A 15,995-nucleotide genomic window follows, 5' to 3' on the forward strand; every position below is an offset into this window, starting at 1 on the left:
TCGAGAATTACTAACACAGACTCTTCTAGGGAGCTACAAGAAGAAATAAATAAACTTCATGAATGGAGTAGTACATGGCAAATGGAATTCAATGTGGACAAGTGTCATGTAATCAAGTTTGGTAAAAGTGGAAAAAGACCTGATTGGGATTATAAGTTAGGAAATAAAACCCTATACACATCAGAAAGAGAGAAAGACCTAGGTGTGATTATCAATAACAGACTATCTCCGGCTGACCACATCAGCGAGAAGGTACGGAACATGTATACACTGCTTGCAAATATGAGAATAGCATTCACATACATAAATGAAGACATGCTAAGAAGGATAATAACAGCATTCATTAGACCAACCCTGGAATATGCATCAGTAGTCTGGAGTCCTCATCTCAAAAAGCATATAGACAAGATTGAAAAAGTTCAAAGGGCCGCTACAAGATGGATACCAAGCTTAAGGGACCTAAGCTACGAAGAAAGACTAAGTAATCTGAATCTACCAACTTTACAGGAGAGAAGGAAAAGAGGTGACTTGATAATGCTATATAAGTGCTTATCAGGAAAGGAGAAAATAGACATAAATGGTTACTTAACATATGGAGAAGCATCAGCAAGAGGACACTGGAAAAAACTGCATAAGAAGAGAGGTGATAAAGACGTCAGGAAATTCAGTTTCCCAAACAGAGCAATTGATCAATGGAATGCACTACCGAATGAAATAGTGTGTGCCAAAACAATTCACAAATTTAAGGATATGTACGATAAATATGGTTTAAGACACGGGACAGTACGAGCTTGACAATTAGGTAAGAACACACACACAGAGGGATTCAATCCAGGCGGACGTGCGTCACCGGCGCTCCGTATCAAATCATCACGGCCAGTGGCATTACCTAAATTTGTATCTTTGTATGAGTCAAGCTCAGTACCAGGTTAGACTAAATGATTGTTCATTATTAAAAGGAAAAAAATAATAAGTTTAAACAAGACTTGTTCAAACAGGAAATAGAACCAAGACGAAAGAATACGCTGAGTCATCTCTGACGTTTGTTTAGACTACAACAACACGGAGATTGTAAGTACATGCTTTGCACTTTCAGTATTGCAAAATGGATACATACTTTAGTAAAGCAAATTTGGAAAAGAAAAGGGATAAAGGTAAAAAGCAAAATGATGATTTCTACCAAGAACTGGTTGAAGTAGAGACTCACAATAGACTGGTCGAACGTGTAAACAAACTAGAAATGGCTTTCAAAAATGAAATTGATGAAATAAAGAAGCAGATGCACTTGCAAAAGGAAGAAATAGAAGAACTAGGAAGGGAGGCCAATAAGAAAGACACAACCATCAGTGAACTAACAGTGGAATTGAGTACACTTAGGAAGAAAATGAGTGAAATGGCAAGTACAGTAGTCAATCACGAGAGTGTTATGGAAGAGTTAAAAAATGACACAGAGACAATTAGGCAAGTTAGCTGTCTTATTGACCAGAGCAGTGATATTTAGAAGATAACACAAGTGAATGAAGCTGTGCAAAGCTACAAAAATGATGTAGAAACCACGTATGCTGAAATGGTGAAAGTAAAGAAAGACTTAGAAACAAGGGTGGAGGAAAAATGCATCAAAAAGGAGGTGAAAAGAATAATCCAAAACAATCCAAAGATAGTCAGAGATTCAGTAGAGATAAACAAATCAATAGTAATCACTGGTATAGAAGAGGAAGAAGTTAAAAACAAGATCACAAGAGACAAAAAGGAGATGACAAATGTAATGAACTTACTGAAAGAAGTATCAAAGGAAATCTGTAGTAAAGACATAGAGGAACACAAAAGGTTAGGGAAATACGAGAAAAGCAAGACAAGACCTCTAAAGGTGACTTTCCAGAGTGTAAACACTGTGGAAGAGATACTTAAAAATGCAAAGAATCTTATGGAAAAAGAGGAGTTCAAAAATGTATGGACAAAAAGATGCCTAACACAAGAGGAACTGGAATTACTGAAAGAGAAAAGGGAGGAAGCAAAAACAAAAAATGAGGGAAGATCAGAAGAGAAGAAGAAATTTTTTTACAAAGTAATAGGATTGCAGGTACGAAAGTGGTACACAAACAGGATGGAAGAAAAAGGAGGAAGGTAGTAGAACCATGTCATGACAAGTATATAAACAAGATGATAAAGTTGATGTACTCAAATGTGGATGGAATGGTATCTAAATTACTAGAGATGAATGATTATGTCACAGAAAATGAACCACAAATAATATGCCTAACTGAAACAAAATTAACACCAAGGATATCCAATGACATACTAAACTTAGAGGAATACAATATATGGAGAAGAGACAGAAATTTAAAAAAAAAAAAAAGGAGGAGGAATTATAATATTAACTAAGAAAAATCTAAAAGTCAAGGAAATAAAACTAGATATACCATCACAAGTAGAACTGATTTCAGTAGAGATCGGCACATCTGAAGGTAAAGTAATTGTAGCCAATTTGTACATGCCACCCAGATCAAACACATGGGAAAGAGACGAATATGAGGACCTGGCAGAGAGTACAGTTCAGAGTATAAGATCCTTGCTACATAAAATGGAAGAGAAATCGGAAAGAATTATACTAACTGGGGACTTCAATACAAATATGAATTGGAATACTCTAGATATAAATAGCCAAGAAAGCTGTTGGGACCAAAAGCTCCTGGATCTCGTACAAGAGTTTTTCTTAACGCAACATGTGAGGGAAACCACCAGAAAAAGATGTACCTTCAGTGCTAGATCTAATATTTACTAGGCAAGAAAATGATATTGACAGTTTAATATATCACCCTCCACTCGGCAAAAGCGATCATGCAGTACTAAATTATAACTTCAGGATAGCATATGACATAGTAAACAGCAATGACAGTTACAAAAAGAGCCTAAACTATAAAAAGGGAAATTGTCAAGACCTAAAGAAGTATTTCTTAGAAGTTGATTGGGAAAATGAGCTTAGAGGACAAGATTTAAATGCTGTATATAAAAAATTTTGTGAATTTTATAAAATGGGATTCCAGAAGTACATCCCACAGCACAAAGAAGTAGATAAGAAAATACAGAAATGGTTCAATACAGAATGTAAAAAATCAAAAGAAAGAAGAGATTTGTTGTGGAATAGATACAGAAGACACAATAGTGAAAGGGCGTATAATAATTACACAGGCAAGAAACGACTATACAAGAATAAGGAGGGAAGCCCAAAAACAGTTTGAGGAGGATATAATAAATAAAAGTAGTGATCAACCAAAGCTGTTTTACAGCTATATCAGAAGCAAAACCAAAGTAAAAGATATAATACAATCCATTACGGACGAGGGAATCACTTATACACGAGAGAAAGATATTTGTGAAGCACTAAATAAGAATTTCCAATTAGTTTTTACAGAAGAAAGAAATTTTGAGTGGGACTATGTGGAACACGCATGTCCACACATACTACCAGATATACAAATAGCAGAAAAAGTAACACAGGAGGAGTTAAGTAGATTAGACAGAGGAAAAGCAAGTGGTCCTGATGAAATTTCATGTTGGGTATTACGAGAATGTGCAAAGGAGTTAAGTAAACCATTATTTATAATTTTCAAGAAATCCTTGAGTCAAGGCAAACTACCTGATATTTGGAAAAAAGCAAATATTGTCCCCTTATTCAATAAAGGAAATAGACAAAATCCACTCAACTACCGACCAGTATCACTGACCAGTGTTGTAAGCAAGGTATTAGAAAAACTTATAAGAAAAGCTTGGGTAAATCATCTAGAAGAACACAGTATGATAACAGAAAGACAGTTTGGTTTCAGAAAAGGAAAATCATGTGTTACTAATCTGTTGAGCTACTATGACAGAGTAACAAACACAGTACAGGAAAGGGAAGGATGGGTAGACAGTTTCTATTTAGATTTCAAGAAAGCTTTTGACACAGTACCACACCAAAGACTTTTATGGAAACTGTACCATCAAGGAGGAATTCGAGGCAAACTGTTTTGTTGGATGCAAGACTTTCTCATAAAAAGAGAAATGAGGACAGTACTAAGAGGAAACTACTCATCATGGAAAGAAGTGACTAGTGGAGTACCACAGGGTTCAGTGCTGGCACCAATCATATTTTTAGTGTATATAAATGATATAAACAGTAACACTGGAAATGAGAGCTATCTGAATATGTTTGCAGATGATGCAAAAATACAAAGGAGAATTACTAACACAGACTCTTGCAAAGAGCTACAAGAAGAATTAAATAAACTTCATGAATGGAGTAGTACATGGCAAATGGAATTCAATGTGGACAAGTGTCATGTAATCAAGTTTGGTAAAAATGGAAAAAGACCTGATTGGGATTATAAGCTAGGAAATAAAACCCTATACACATCAGAAAGAGAGAAAGACCTAGGTGTGATTATCAGTAACAGACTATCTCCGGCTGACCACATCAGCGAGAAGGTACGGAACATGTATACACTGCTTGCAAATATGAGAATAGCATTCAAATAAATGAAGACATGCTTAGAAGGATAATAACATCATTCATTAGACCAACCCTGGAATATGCATCAGTAGTCTGGAGTCCTCATCTCAAAAAGCATATAGACAAAATTGAAAAAGTTTAAAGGGCCACTACAAGATGGATACCAAGCTTAAGGGACCTAAGCTACGAAGAAAGACTAAATAAACTGAATGTACCAACTTTACAGGAGAGAAGGAAAAGAGGTGACATGATAATGCTATATAAGTGCATATCAGGAAAGGAGAAAATAGACATAAATGATTACTTAACATATGGAGAAGCATCAGCAAGAGGACACTGCAAAAAACTGCCTAAGAAGAGAGGTGAAAAAGACGCAAGGAAATTCAGTTTCCCAAACAGAGTAATTGATCAATGGAATGCACTACCGAATGAAATAGTGTGTGCCAAAACAATTCACAAATTTAAGGATATGTACGATAAATATGGTTTAAGACACGGGACAGTACGAGCTTGACTCATTCCTGTAAAAATACAATTAGGTAAGGTAGGGAAGAACAAAAAGACCGCACCGGGACTCAGGGCGACAACGGCATAAATCCACCCCGGGGCCTGGTGCCCGTATGACCTGGAACTCGCCCACCGCCACCATAGCAGGAATGCTAGACTATCTTCCGGGCGAGCCTTCCGCAACCAGCTTCGGGGTGGAGCTGTTTCTCCAGCTCCTGCCAGCACCCCTGAGACGTCCTGTAGCCACTCACCCCTCGCTAAGGAGATGGCCTGTAGCCGCTCTGAGGGTTTCAAGGAGACGGCCTGTAGCCGTTTTGAAAGTGTCTTTCTTGAGACGGCCTGTAGTTGTGCAACCCTCCTGAAGGAGACTGCCTGTAGCCGCTCTGAAGGTGTCTTTCTTGAGACGGCCTGTAACCGCTCGCCCCTCGATAAGGAGACGGCCTGTAGCCACTCTGAGGGTAATAAGGAGATGGCCTGTAGCTGCTCTGAGAGTAATAAGGAGACAGCCTGTAGCCACTCCCGCCATCGTCAGGAGATTGCCTGTAGCCACTCGAAAGGTGTCCTTCCTGAGACGGCCTGTAGCCGTTCAACCCTCCTGAAGGAGACGGCCTGTAGCCGCTCCCACCTTCATCAGGAGACGGCCTGTAGCCACTTCAAAAGGTGTCCTTCCTGAGATGGCCTGTAGCCACTCAACACTCCTAAAGGAGACGGCCTGTAGCCGCCCTGAGGGTAATAAGGAGACTGCCTGTAGCCACTCCCACCTTCGTCAGGAGACGGGCTGTAGCCGCTCCAAAGGTGTCTTCCCTGAGATGACCTGTAGCAGCTTGACCCTCCTGAAGGAGACGGCCTGTAGCCGCTCTGAGGGGAACCAGGAGACGGTCTGTAGCCACTCCTGCCTTCGTCAGGAGACAGCCTGTAGCCACTCCGAAGGTGTCTTGGGGTCTGCTGGTAGCTGCTCACTCCTCCGGGCCACGGCCAGTAGTCAGGCCTTGGCGACGGACTGTAGCCGTGCCCCCAGGAAGCCATGGCCAGTAGCTGGGCCCTATGGCAGGAGACGGCCTGTAGCCACTCCTCCGTCCGAAGCTGACGCCTGTTCCCCGACCCACGACCCAGAGGGAGTCTCGGACCTAGAGGAGTACTGGAGAGGCCCCTTGGTCTCCCCCGGACTCTGCTCCCTACAATCAGATCTGGAGGAGACCCACCTGACGGACCCCGACGCAGACCGGTGCCGCAGCCCCTTCCTGACGGTGCCGCCAAGGTCTGGGGACGCAGCCCTCAGGAACCCCAGACCGCCCCCAGGACAACCGGGCAGGAACTCCCCACACCTCGATGTCGGAGATCTTCAACCTCCGTCAGGAGCCTGAACGAAAGGTTCAGGCAGTTATTCAGCCCCAGACCTGAGGGCCTCACTCCCGTCCCCAGCCCTGAGAGCACGGGACCCTTCGCCACCCACAACCCTAAACGAGAACAGACGCCCCTGCGCGTGATCCCATGGCCTCTGAATATAGAGGCCCCCGGTGGTACCCAGCCCCGTCAGTAGTGGAGCTGTGACACCCCTCCGCCCTTGCACCTGATCGCCATGATGCCCGGACCCGACAGGAGTGACAGTAATAGAACAGTGTTTGTGACCTAGTAATATAAAAGCAGAACAGTGAACTAACCCTCTGACAGAAGTCAGTGATAATACTAAAATACCCGCCGCCGGACCACCCACCCCGCCACCCCCCACCCCACCACCGAGCCGCTACCACACCACCACCCCAGGAGGACACAACGGTGGTGCTAGTGACCCAGGTCAAGAGGGTCACCAGGACACTACTGTCCTGAGTCCTTTTTCCCCGGAACTACACCAACACCAGGTGACCGGAAAAAGGCAACGACCTTGCGGGCGGGACAGCCGTCACCAGAATCGGGGTGGGACTGAACAAGATTCAGTCCCAGGTAACACCATGTCAACAGCCATTGTTACCACCTCAAGGGCAGGAGGCCCAAGGCTACGGCCAGAAGTGTACACCAGGGTAAGGGGACCATCGGCTACGGCCTTAGTGTGCACCGGAGAGGGCATTGCCTCTGTGCATCCCTCTCCTGCTGTTCTCTCCTACGGGAACAACACCGCGCCGACAGCCACTGTATGTGGCGGGAAAGGAGTGGCCACTGTACGCCCTTCGGTTGCTTCTCTAAGGGAAGATCAGCTCCCGGCTACGGTCAAAGTACGTACCAGGGTAGACAGGCCCTTGGCTACAGCCTCAGTACGTACCGGAGAGGGCGCGGCCTCTGTGCACCCCTCTCCTGCTTTTCCCTACTACGGGAGCAACACCGCGCTGACAGCCATTGTACATGGAGGGGAAGGAGCGGCCACTGTACGCCCTTCAGTTGCTTCTTGTACAACGGGTAGGCTTATGGCCACAGCCGCAGTACGTACCAGGGTAAGGCGACCCGAGGCTACGGCTTCAGTACATACCGGAGAGGACACGGACTCCGTGTGCCTTTCTCCTGCCTTTTCCCCCTGTGGGAGCCCTTTGTCACCATCCGGGAGTGTTGCCCCGGAGGTGTCGCCAGAGTGGTGGCAAGGCCCGATACTGGCCCTACCTCCCACCCCTGGGAAATCTTTGTTCCTGTCGGACACCAGACGGAGACGGTGCTGCAGTTCAACCCTGTCGGCGTCTTTCCCTACAGGCGACCACAGTCCCAGGACTCCCAGGCCCGACCAGCAGCCTCCAGATGAGGGCAACCCAGGCTCCCTCACCCAACAGAGCCAGAGGCGACAGGCCCGCCTCCTCCAGCTGTTTGGCCCCAGTCCTGAGGGCCACCTTTCAGGTCAAGGCCCCCAGACTGAAGGGCCTCCCTGCACCCCACCAACGAGGCTCCAGTACGAGGGCCTCCTCTCAGGTCGAGGCCCCCAGACAGGAGGGCCTCCCTGCACCTCACCGACGACCAGGACCCAGGCAGTGACTCCTCTGCGGGCAGTGTATTGCCCCTTGCAGGCAGGCTCCCCCTAGGGCCTTCTCCTCACGCCCGTACTTCAGAGTGATCTCTACCCAGGATACACGGGTAAATAGTGACGCCCCTTGTACCGAGAACAAACCAGGGGAAGTAACAGTGAACAATGACTGAGTGAAGTCCAGTGTAAAGCCAGTGACAGTTACTATTAGTCTATAAGAACCCGTTACCCGGCAGAACAGAAAATAACTTAAACTCTAAGTAAGAGAACTTATAGTGATTGTGTGAGTCCCAAATGAAAGAACTTTCAGTAACTGTGAACGGAGACTAGGGTGCGCGGGTGAATCAAAAGTCTGTGTATAAGTGCCGCCGCGACTAAGTGACTACATCAAGTGTAGCGATCCGCTCCCTGTCCCATTTATAGTAGCATTCCCCCCACGGACTCTTAATCTAGTTCATTCCCCTTGCATCCAATTAAATATATATTCTGCCTACAGATGTATTACGGGTATCGCTACATATAACTCATAACATAAGTGTACATGCATTATACCGTGTGTTAAGTGTAACTGTGCATTGTGGTGTCAAAGGCTAACTCTGTGTCCCTGTCCCCTGTATATCAAATATCACTCTGTGTTATATTGTAACGGTGTAGAATTAAGGCAATAGATGTGTTAAGGTATACTGTCTGGTTTTTATGTCCTGTTCCTTTGTGGGTGCTTTACTTCCAGTCCGGAAAGAGGACCCCGCTTAGTTGCTGGTGTTCTTAGGACGAGAAGTCGACCTAAAAACACTCAGCATAACACTGGTGGCAGCGGTGGGATCTGGATCCGAATAAAGCACGGAGGAACAATAAAGGAAAACTTGCACAATGGCAGCCAAACCTCACATTCAGTTGCCGAAATTCAACCCGGACCAATGTGACACTGATGTGTATTTAGATATGGTTAAACCCCTCTTAGACATAGGGTTCGACTCGGACAAAGAAAAGATAGCAGTTAAATTACCTAACCTGGGTAAAATAATCGCCACTGTCGCACCAAAAATCGTCCCAGAACTGACATGGGACCAATTCTCACAAATTGTGAGACAGGCTTTCATGCCTTCCATGGGCAGAGTTGTCACTCTCTCTCAACTCGACACCCTCACCTATGACGGTAACCTAGACGACACCTTCATCCAGGCTTGGTGCCTCATCAGCACCGCTTATCCCGAGGCAGCCACATATACTCGGGATATACACACATTCAATGCCCTGCTGAGAATTCTCCCTAGCACAGTCAGGGAGCATTTCTCCATCTATGATCCCTCAGGGAACATGGATCAGGACCTGCAACTCGTCCGACGTCTCCTTGCCACCCGTCCCATGCCACAACCTCTCCACGCAGTCACAAGATTCCCCACAAACAAGACCTCCCCACCAAAACCAAAGCCGCCGCCTCACCAATCACCCACGGAGCCGCCTCCTACTGTGCCCAGGGCTTAACCGCAGAAGAAACGCCCCAACCCCAGGGATCAAGGCAACCTCATCATCATTAATCCTTGGGAATTCACGGCCTGCAGTCACGCCTGCCCCCTGCAAGACATAGGAGAGCAGCTCAAGGCAAGCAGGCGCAGAAACTTTCACCAAGGGCATAAAAAGGTCTCCTCCTTGGACGACGACGCCCCAGAAGACGACATGCCGCCTCTAGCCTGCCCAGGACCGGACGACGAGGAACATGACGACCACGGCCAACCTCAGCAGATGGATTTTTATGCCCGCCCCCGCACCTCCCCATGGTGGTGGGGGCCACCTCACACAACTACAGACCCCCAGTCTATGACAAGATTTGGCTGAACGGGGTCAAGGCGAGACTACTGGTAGACACGGGAGCAGCCAGGTCATGCCTCTACTCCCACTTCTACTCCCGCCACACCCCTGCTTTCGGCCCTCTTCTCCCTACCTCAGCCAACCTCGTAGACGCGGGGGATGGCCCCCTACCCATCCGTGGGGAAACCCGGGCCAATCAAACCAGTACTCACCAACGAGTGTCCACCAACCACCCCTTCATCATATTTGATTCCACATGCAATTTATATGATGGATACCTTGGGCTGGACCTCCTGCAAAAACTCCACGTGACCATTGATTGTCATCAGTGTTGCCTCCACTTCAGTCCAGCCCGCCCTAACCAAGCATCAATGAACAAAGGGAAAAAAAAACTAGAAGAAAAAAGAAAAACAACACCACCCTCAGCCCCCCCCTGACACTCACCTTCCCCAACCCACCTGTACATGTAACCCCACCCCGACCTCACTCAACGCCTCACTCCATCCCCCTCCATCCCCATCCCCCACTCCACTTCTACTGGCCCCCTCTCCATCTTTTCCCGCCACGATCGCTTCCACAGTCACTATTCCACCCCACCACGAAGCTTGGGTGAAACTAAACAGACCCTTGGGTACCTCCATCCTTTTCTCACCATCCTTACCCACCGGACCCCTCTCATCCTGTTTAGTGTCCCCCACCTTCCTTCCCCTCTATGCCCAAGAGATCCGTATCGCAAACCTCGCCACAACACCCCTAACTCTACCGCGAGGACTCATCATTGGCGACACGGAAGAAGCCGAACCATGCCAAGCACCACCCGCTAACCACCCCACTCTCCCTGACCTACCATCACATCTATCCCCTTTCCAAGCCAACAGCCTCCAACAACTACTCCTGGACTTTCAGGACCTTTTCTTCTCCAGCCCAACAGACCTTGGCCACACTACTTATCTCAGTCACGAGATACATACGACCGGACCTCCAATTCGCCAACCATCACGCCGGAAAAATCCTAAGCAATGGGCAGAAGCCTGGCAGGTCCAGGATATGCTTGATGCCGGTGTCATCTCCAACTCCACTAGCCCGTGGTCCTCACATGTTGTACTCGAGCATAAAAAAGACGGAACCATGCGCTTCTGCATTGATTACTGCAGAGTGAACGACGTTACCATCAAAGACGCTACGCCCCTACCCAGGATCGACGACTCTCTTGACTCTCTGCGCGGATCAACATGGTTCTCTACCTGAGACCTGCAATCAGGTTATTGGCAGGTCCCCGCCCAGTCAGATGACAAACACAAGACCGCCTTCTCAACATCGATGGGAAGCATTACGAATTTAACGTCCTTCCTTTCGGACTCTGCAACGCCCCTGCCACATTTTCTCGCCTCATGGAATCTGTCCTGAGCGGTCTGACCTGGGAGACCTGCTTGGCCTACCTGGATGACGTCATCGTCTTCAGTCACACCTGGGCCGACCACCTCCACCGCCTCAAACAGGTGTTCCAATACATACGCCAGGCTGGGCTCAAACTCAAACCCACAAAGTGTATCTTGGCCGAATGATCAGTTTCCTTCCTTGGACACGTGATCAATGCCGAGGGCATCTCCCCTGACCCCGACAAGCTACGTGCGATCGCCGACATCCCCCTACCTCGGGCCGTACATGAAACCAGAGCCTTCCTAGGCCTAACCTCATATTACAGGCGTTTTGTAAAAGGATTTGCAGACATCGCCAAACCTCTCCACGACCTGACAAAAAAAGGCGAACCATTCATATGGACAGAATCAAGAAAAACCGCATTCAACACCCTCAAGTCCAAGTTGATCTCTGCCCCCGTCGTCGCATTCCCAGATTACAAACTCCCTTTCTGTCTATATACCGACGTCTCACTCATCTCCATAGGGACTGTCCTTGCCCAAGTGCAAGACGGCCGTGAGCATATAATCGCCTGTGCCAGCCGCACCCTAAATCCTGCTGAAAGAAATTATGCGGCCACCAAACGCGAGTGCCTTGGAATCATCTGGTCCCTCGATTACTTCCGTTCATATATCTCAGGCACCCACGTAATTGTCATTACTGACCACCAATCCCTACAGAGGTTACACCAGTCCAACACCACCAACGCACAACTCATACGATGGCGAGAAGCACTCGAAGAGTATGATTTTGAGATATACCGACCAGGCAAGCTCCACACGAACGCCGACGCCCTTTCCCATCTACCCATCAATGCCATTTCCACGGAACCAGACCTTATCCAAATGTGGCACAATAAGCAACGCCCTACCTGGATCCTGCTGAGCACATTCGCCAAGCTCCATCTTCACAGCGATCACCTGTTCGATCTCAACGGCCACATCGTCCTAAGCCCTACCACCGCCCACGACACCATGCTGCACCTTCACGCCAACAATGGCATCCACCTGGGGACTAAGAAACTCTTACAAGTCTTTAGTGATATGAACTGGACACCTAACCCATCCACCATTGCCAAAAACATCAGACAATCCTGCTGCGCCTGTGCTTTGGGGAAGGACATCACTCACACACCAGGCCCTTCAGGAAAACTAACAGCACAGAAACCTTAGCAATTACTTTCCCTGGACGTCGTCGGCCCCCTCACACCCAAAGCAGGGTACAAATACATTATCACATTCGTGGATGTGTATTCAAAGTTCATCATCGCAAGCCCAGCCAAAGATCACAACGCTGTATCTGTTGCCGACGCCCTAACTCGCCACGTCTTCCCGTATTTTGGCATTCCCCAAGCACTACACTCGGATAATGCCCCAGAATTCACTGGCAAAGTCTGGGAAGAACTGGCGAATATCATATCACATCTCCCACTCATCCCCCTACTGGCCCCAAGGTAACAGCATCTGCGAGAGGAGCCATCGCTCCCTCATGAACCAGGTCCGGACACACATCATGCAAACAGGGAACGACGATTGGCCTGCGCATGTCAAGATTGTTCAATGGGGCCTCAACACATGCCCACGAGAAGACAGTATAACTCCCCACGAGCGAGTTTTCAGGGAAACCCTGCTCCTCCTACCCCTCCGCCACCACCTCCACCCACCCACCCCACCCTCCACTACTGACCCCCTCCACCACCTCAAACGCCGCCTCCACCACCTACAAACCCAACAGGACCTGACGCCCGACACCAACCAGTCCAACCCATACAAACCTGGCCAGTTTGTCGTCGAAGCACACCTTCCCGCCCCCACCAAGACCTCCCCCCGGTTCAATGGTCCCTTCAAAATAGTCCAAGTCCCTAACCCCTACCAAGTGATCATTGACCAACAAGGACAGCAACGCACATACCGAAATCGCCACGTGCGACCCTTTCACCCACCCAACAATGACCACCCCCACACCTCTTCCCGCACACCTGTCCACACCGAGCCTTCCAAGAATTACCCCCCAGACTCCTACTCTTACTCCTTCTCACCCCCACCCTCCATCTCACCAATGACCACGCCGCCTCCCAACACGCCCGATCCCACACCACACCACCTCCACCACTTACATCACCGCCACCGCCCAATGCCACCACCTCCTCACAGCCCACCACTCACCTCCCTACCACCTGTCCACCCACCACCTCCCACACCACACCACACTCCAGCCCACCACTCACAAACACCACCCGCCCAACCTCACCCCCCCTCCCCCATGACCATTCTCATTATACGCGCCACACCGCATCCCCACCCGCCTCCCCCCCTAACGGCTGCATGCCCTCACCACCACCACGTGCACAACCACCCTCACCACCCACACCCACACTCACTACCACCACCACCAGGTCAGGACGCCTTTCACGCCCACCCTCCAGATACACCCCAACACCACCTCCCACCGCACACATACCCCGCCACCCACCACCACAAACCACCCATACCCCAAACACCTCCCCCATAACCCTCCCTCTCCACCAAGCACGATGGAATCCTCCCAAATCCCAATTCCCCAAAGTACAATGCTCCTCCCACCGACCCATCCCCCATAAAAGCACCAATCTCCCGTCACTCTCCAGCATTCAGCTTCCATCTCCTCACCAGGCACCATTCCCCGAGATGAAGATCACCAGAGTGCACTGGCTACCCCACGACAGCCCACACGTCAGGATTCGGGAGACCCACCACCTTCTCCGCCTCCTACGCCGGACCGACCACCCGTCCTTCCTCCGGCTCACTCTCAACCCTCATCGAGAACCGAACCCCATCACCTACCCCTGGACCAGCCTCCTACAACACCTCACCCTGGCCCACCAGACATCCACCACCACAACATACCACCTCCAGTCACGGGGTCGTGACTTCTGTACCACGGAGGGTGGTAAAATACCCGCAGCCGGACCACCCACCCCGCCACCCCTCACGCCACCACCGAGCCGCTACCACACCACCACCCCAGGAGGACACAATGGTGGGGCTAGTGACCCAGGTCAAGAGGGTCACCGGGACACTACTGTCCTGAGTCCTTTTTCCCTGCAACTACCCCAACACCAGGTGACCGGAAAAAGGCAATGATCTTGCGGACGGGACAGCCGTCACCAGAATCGGGGTGGGACTGAACAAGATTCAGTCCCAGGTAACACCATGTCGACGGCCATTGTTACCACCTCAAGGGCAGGAGGCCCAAGGGCAGGAGACCCAAGGCTATGGCCAGAAGTGTACACCAGGGTAAGGGGACCCTCGGCTACGACCTTAGTGTGCACTGGAGAGGCGTTGCCTCTGTGCATCCCTCTCCTGCTGTTCTCTCCTGTGGGAGCAACACCGCGTCGACGGCCACTGTACGTGGCGGGGAAGGAGCGGCCACTGTACACCCTTCGGTTGCTTCTCTAAGGGAAGATCAGCTCCTGGCTACGGCCAAGGTACGTACCAGGGTAGACAGGCCCTTGACTACAGCCTCAGTACATACCGGAGAGGGCACGGCCTCTGTGCACCCCTCTCCTGCTTTTCCCTACTACGGGAGCAACACCGCGCCAACGGCCACTGTACATGGTCACTGTACGCCCTTCAGTTGCTTCTTGTACAACGGGTAGGCTTATGGCCACAGCCGCAGTACGTACCAGGGTAAGGCGACCCAAGGCTACGGCTTCAGTACGTACCGGAGAGGACACGGACTCTGTGTGCCTTTCTCCTGCCTTTTCCCCCTGTGGGAGCCCTTTGTCACCATCCGGGAGTGTTGCCCCGGAGGTGTCGCCAGAGTGGTGGCAAGGCTCGATACCGGCCCTACCTCCCACCCCTGGGAAATCTCTGTTCCTGCCAGACACCAGACGGAGACGGTGCCACAGCCCAACCCTGTCGGCGCCTTTCTCTACAGGCGACCGCAGTCCCAGGACTCCCAGGCCCGACCAGCAGCCTCCAGACGAGGGCAACCCAGGCTCCCTCACCCCACGGAGCAAGAGGCGACAGGCCCGCCTCCTCCAGCTGTTTGGCCTCAGTCCCGAGGGCCACCTCTCGGGTCGAGGCCCCCAGACCGGAGGGCCTCCCTGCACCCCACCAATGAGGCTCCAGTACGAGGGCCTCCTCTCAGGTCGAGGCCCCCAGACAGGAGGGCCTCCCTGCACCTCACCGACGACCAGGACCCGGGCAGTGACTCCTCTGCGGGCAGTGTATTGCCCCTTGCAGGCAGGCTCCCCCTAGGGCCTTCTCCTCACGCCCGTACTTCAGAGTGATCTCTACCCAGGATACACGGGTAAATAGTGACGCCCTTTGTACCGAGAACAAAACAGGGGAAGTAACAGTGAACAGTGACCGAGTGAAGTTCAGTGTAAAGCCAGTGACAGTTACTATTAGTCTATAAGAACCCGATACCCGGCAGAACAGAAAATAACTTAAACTCTAAGTAAGAGAACTTATAGTGATTGTGAGTCCCAAATGAAAGAACTTTCAGTAACTGTGAATGGAGACTAGGGTGCGCGGGCGAATCAAAAGTCTGTGTATAAGTGCTGCCGCGACTAAGTGACTACATCAAGTGTCGCGATCCGCCCCCTCTCCCATTTATAGTAGCATTCCCTCCACGGACTCTTAATCTAGTTCATTCCCCTTGCATCCAATTAAATATATATTCTGCCTAAGGATGAAATACGGGTATCGCTACTTATAACTCATAACATAAGTGTACATGCATTATACCGTGTGTTAAGTGCATTGTGGTGTCAAAGGCTAACTCTGTGTCCCTGTCCCCTGTATATCAAATATCACTCTGTGTTATATTGTAACGGTGTAGAAT

Source organism: Coenobita brevimanus, chromosome 75 (genome assembly GCF_032717465.1).
Source record: "Coenobita brevimanus isolate Jiangsu-jjx chromosome 75, ASM3271746v2, whole genome shotgun sequence".
In the NCBI taxonomy this organism is placed as follows: Eukaryota; Metazoa; Arthropoda; class Malacostraca; order Decapoda; family Coenobitidae; genus Coenobita; species Coenobita brevimanus.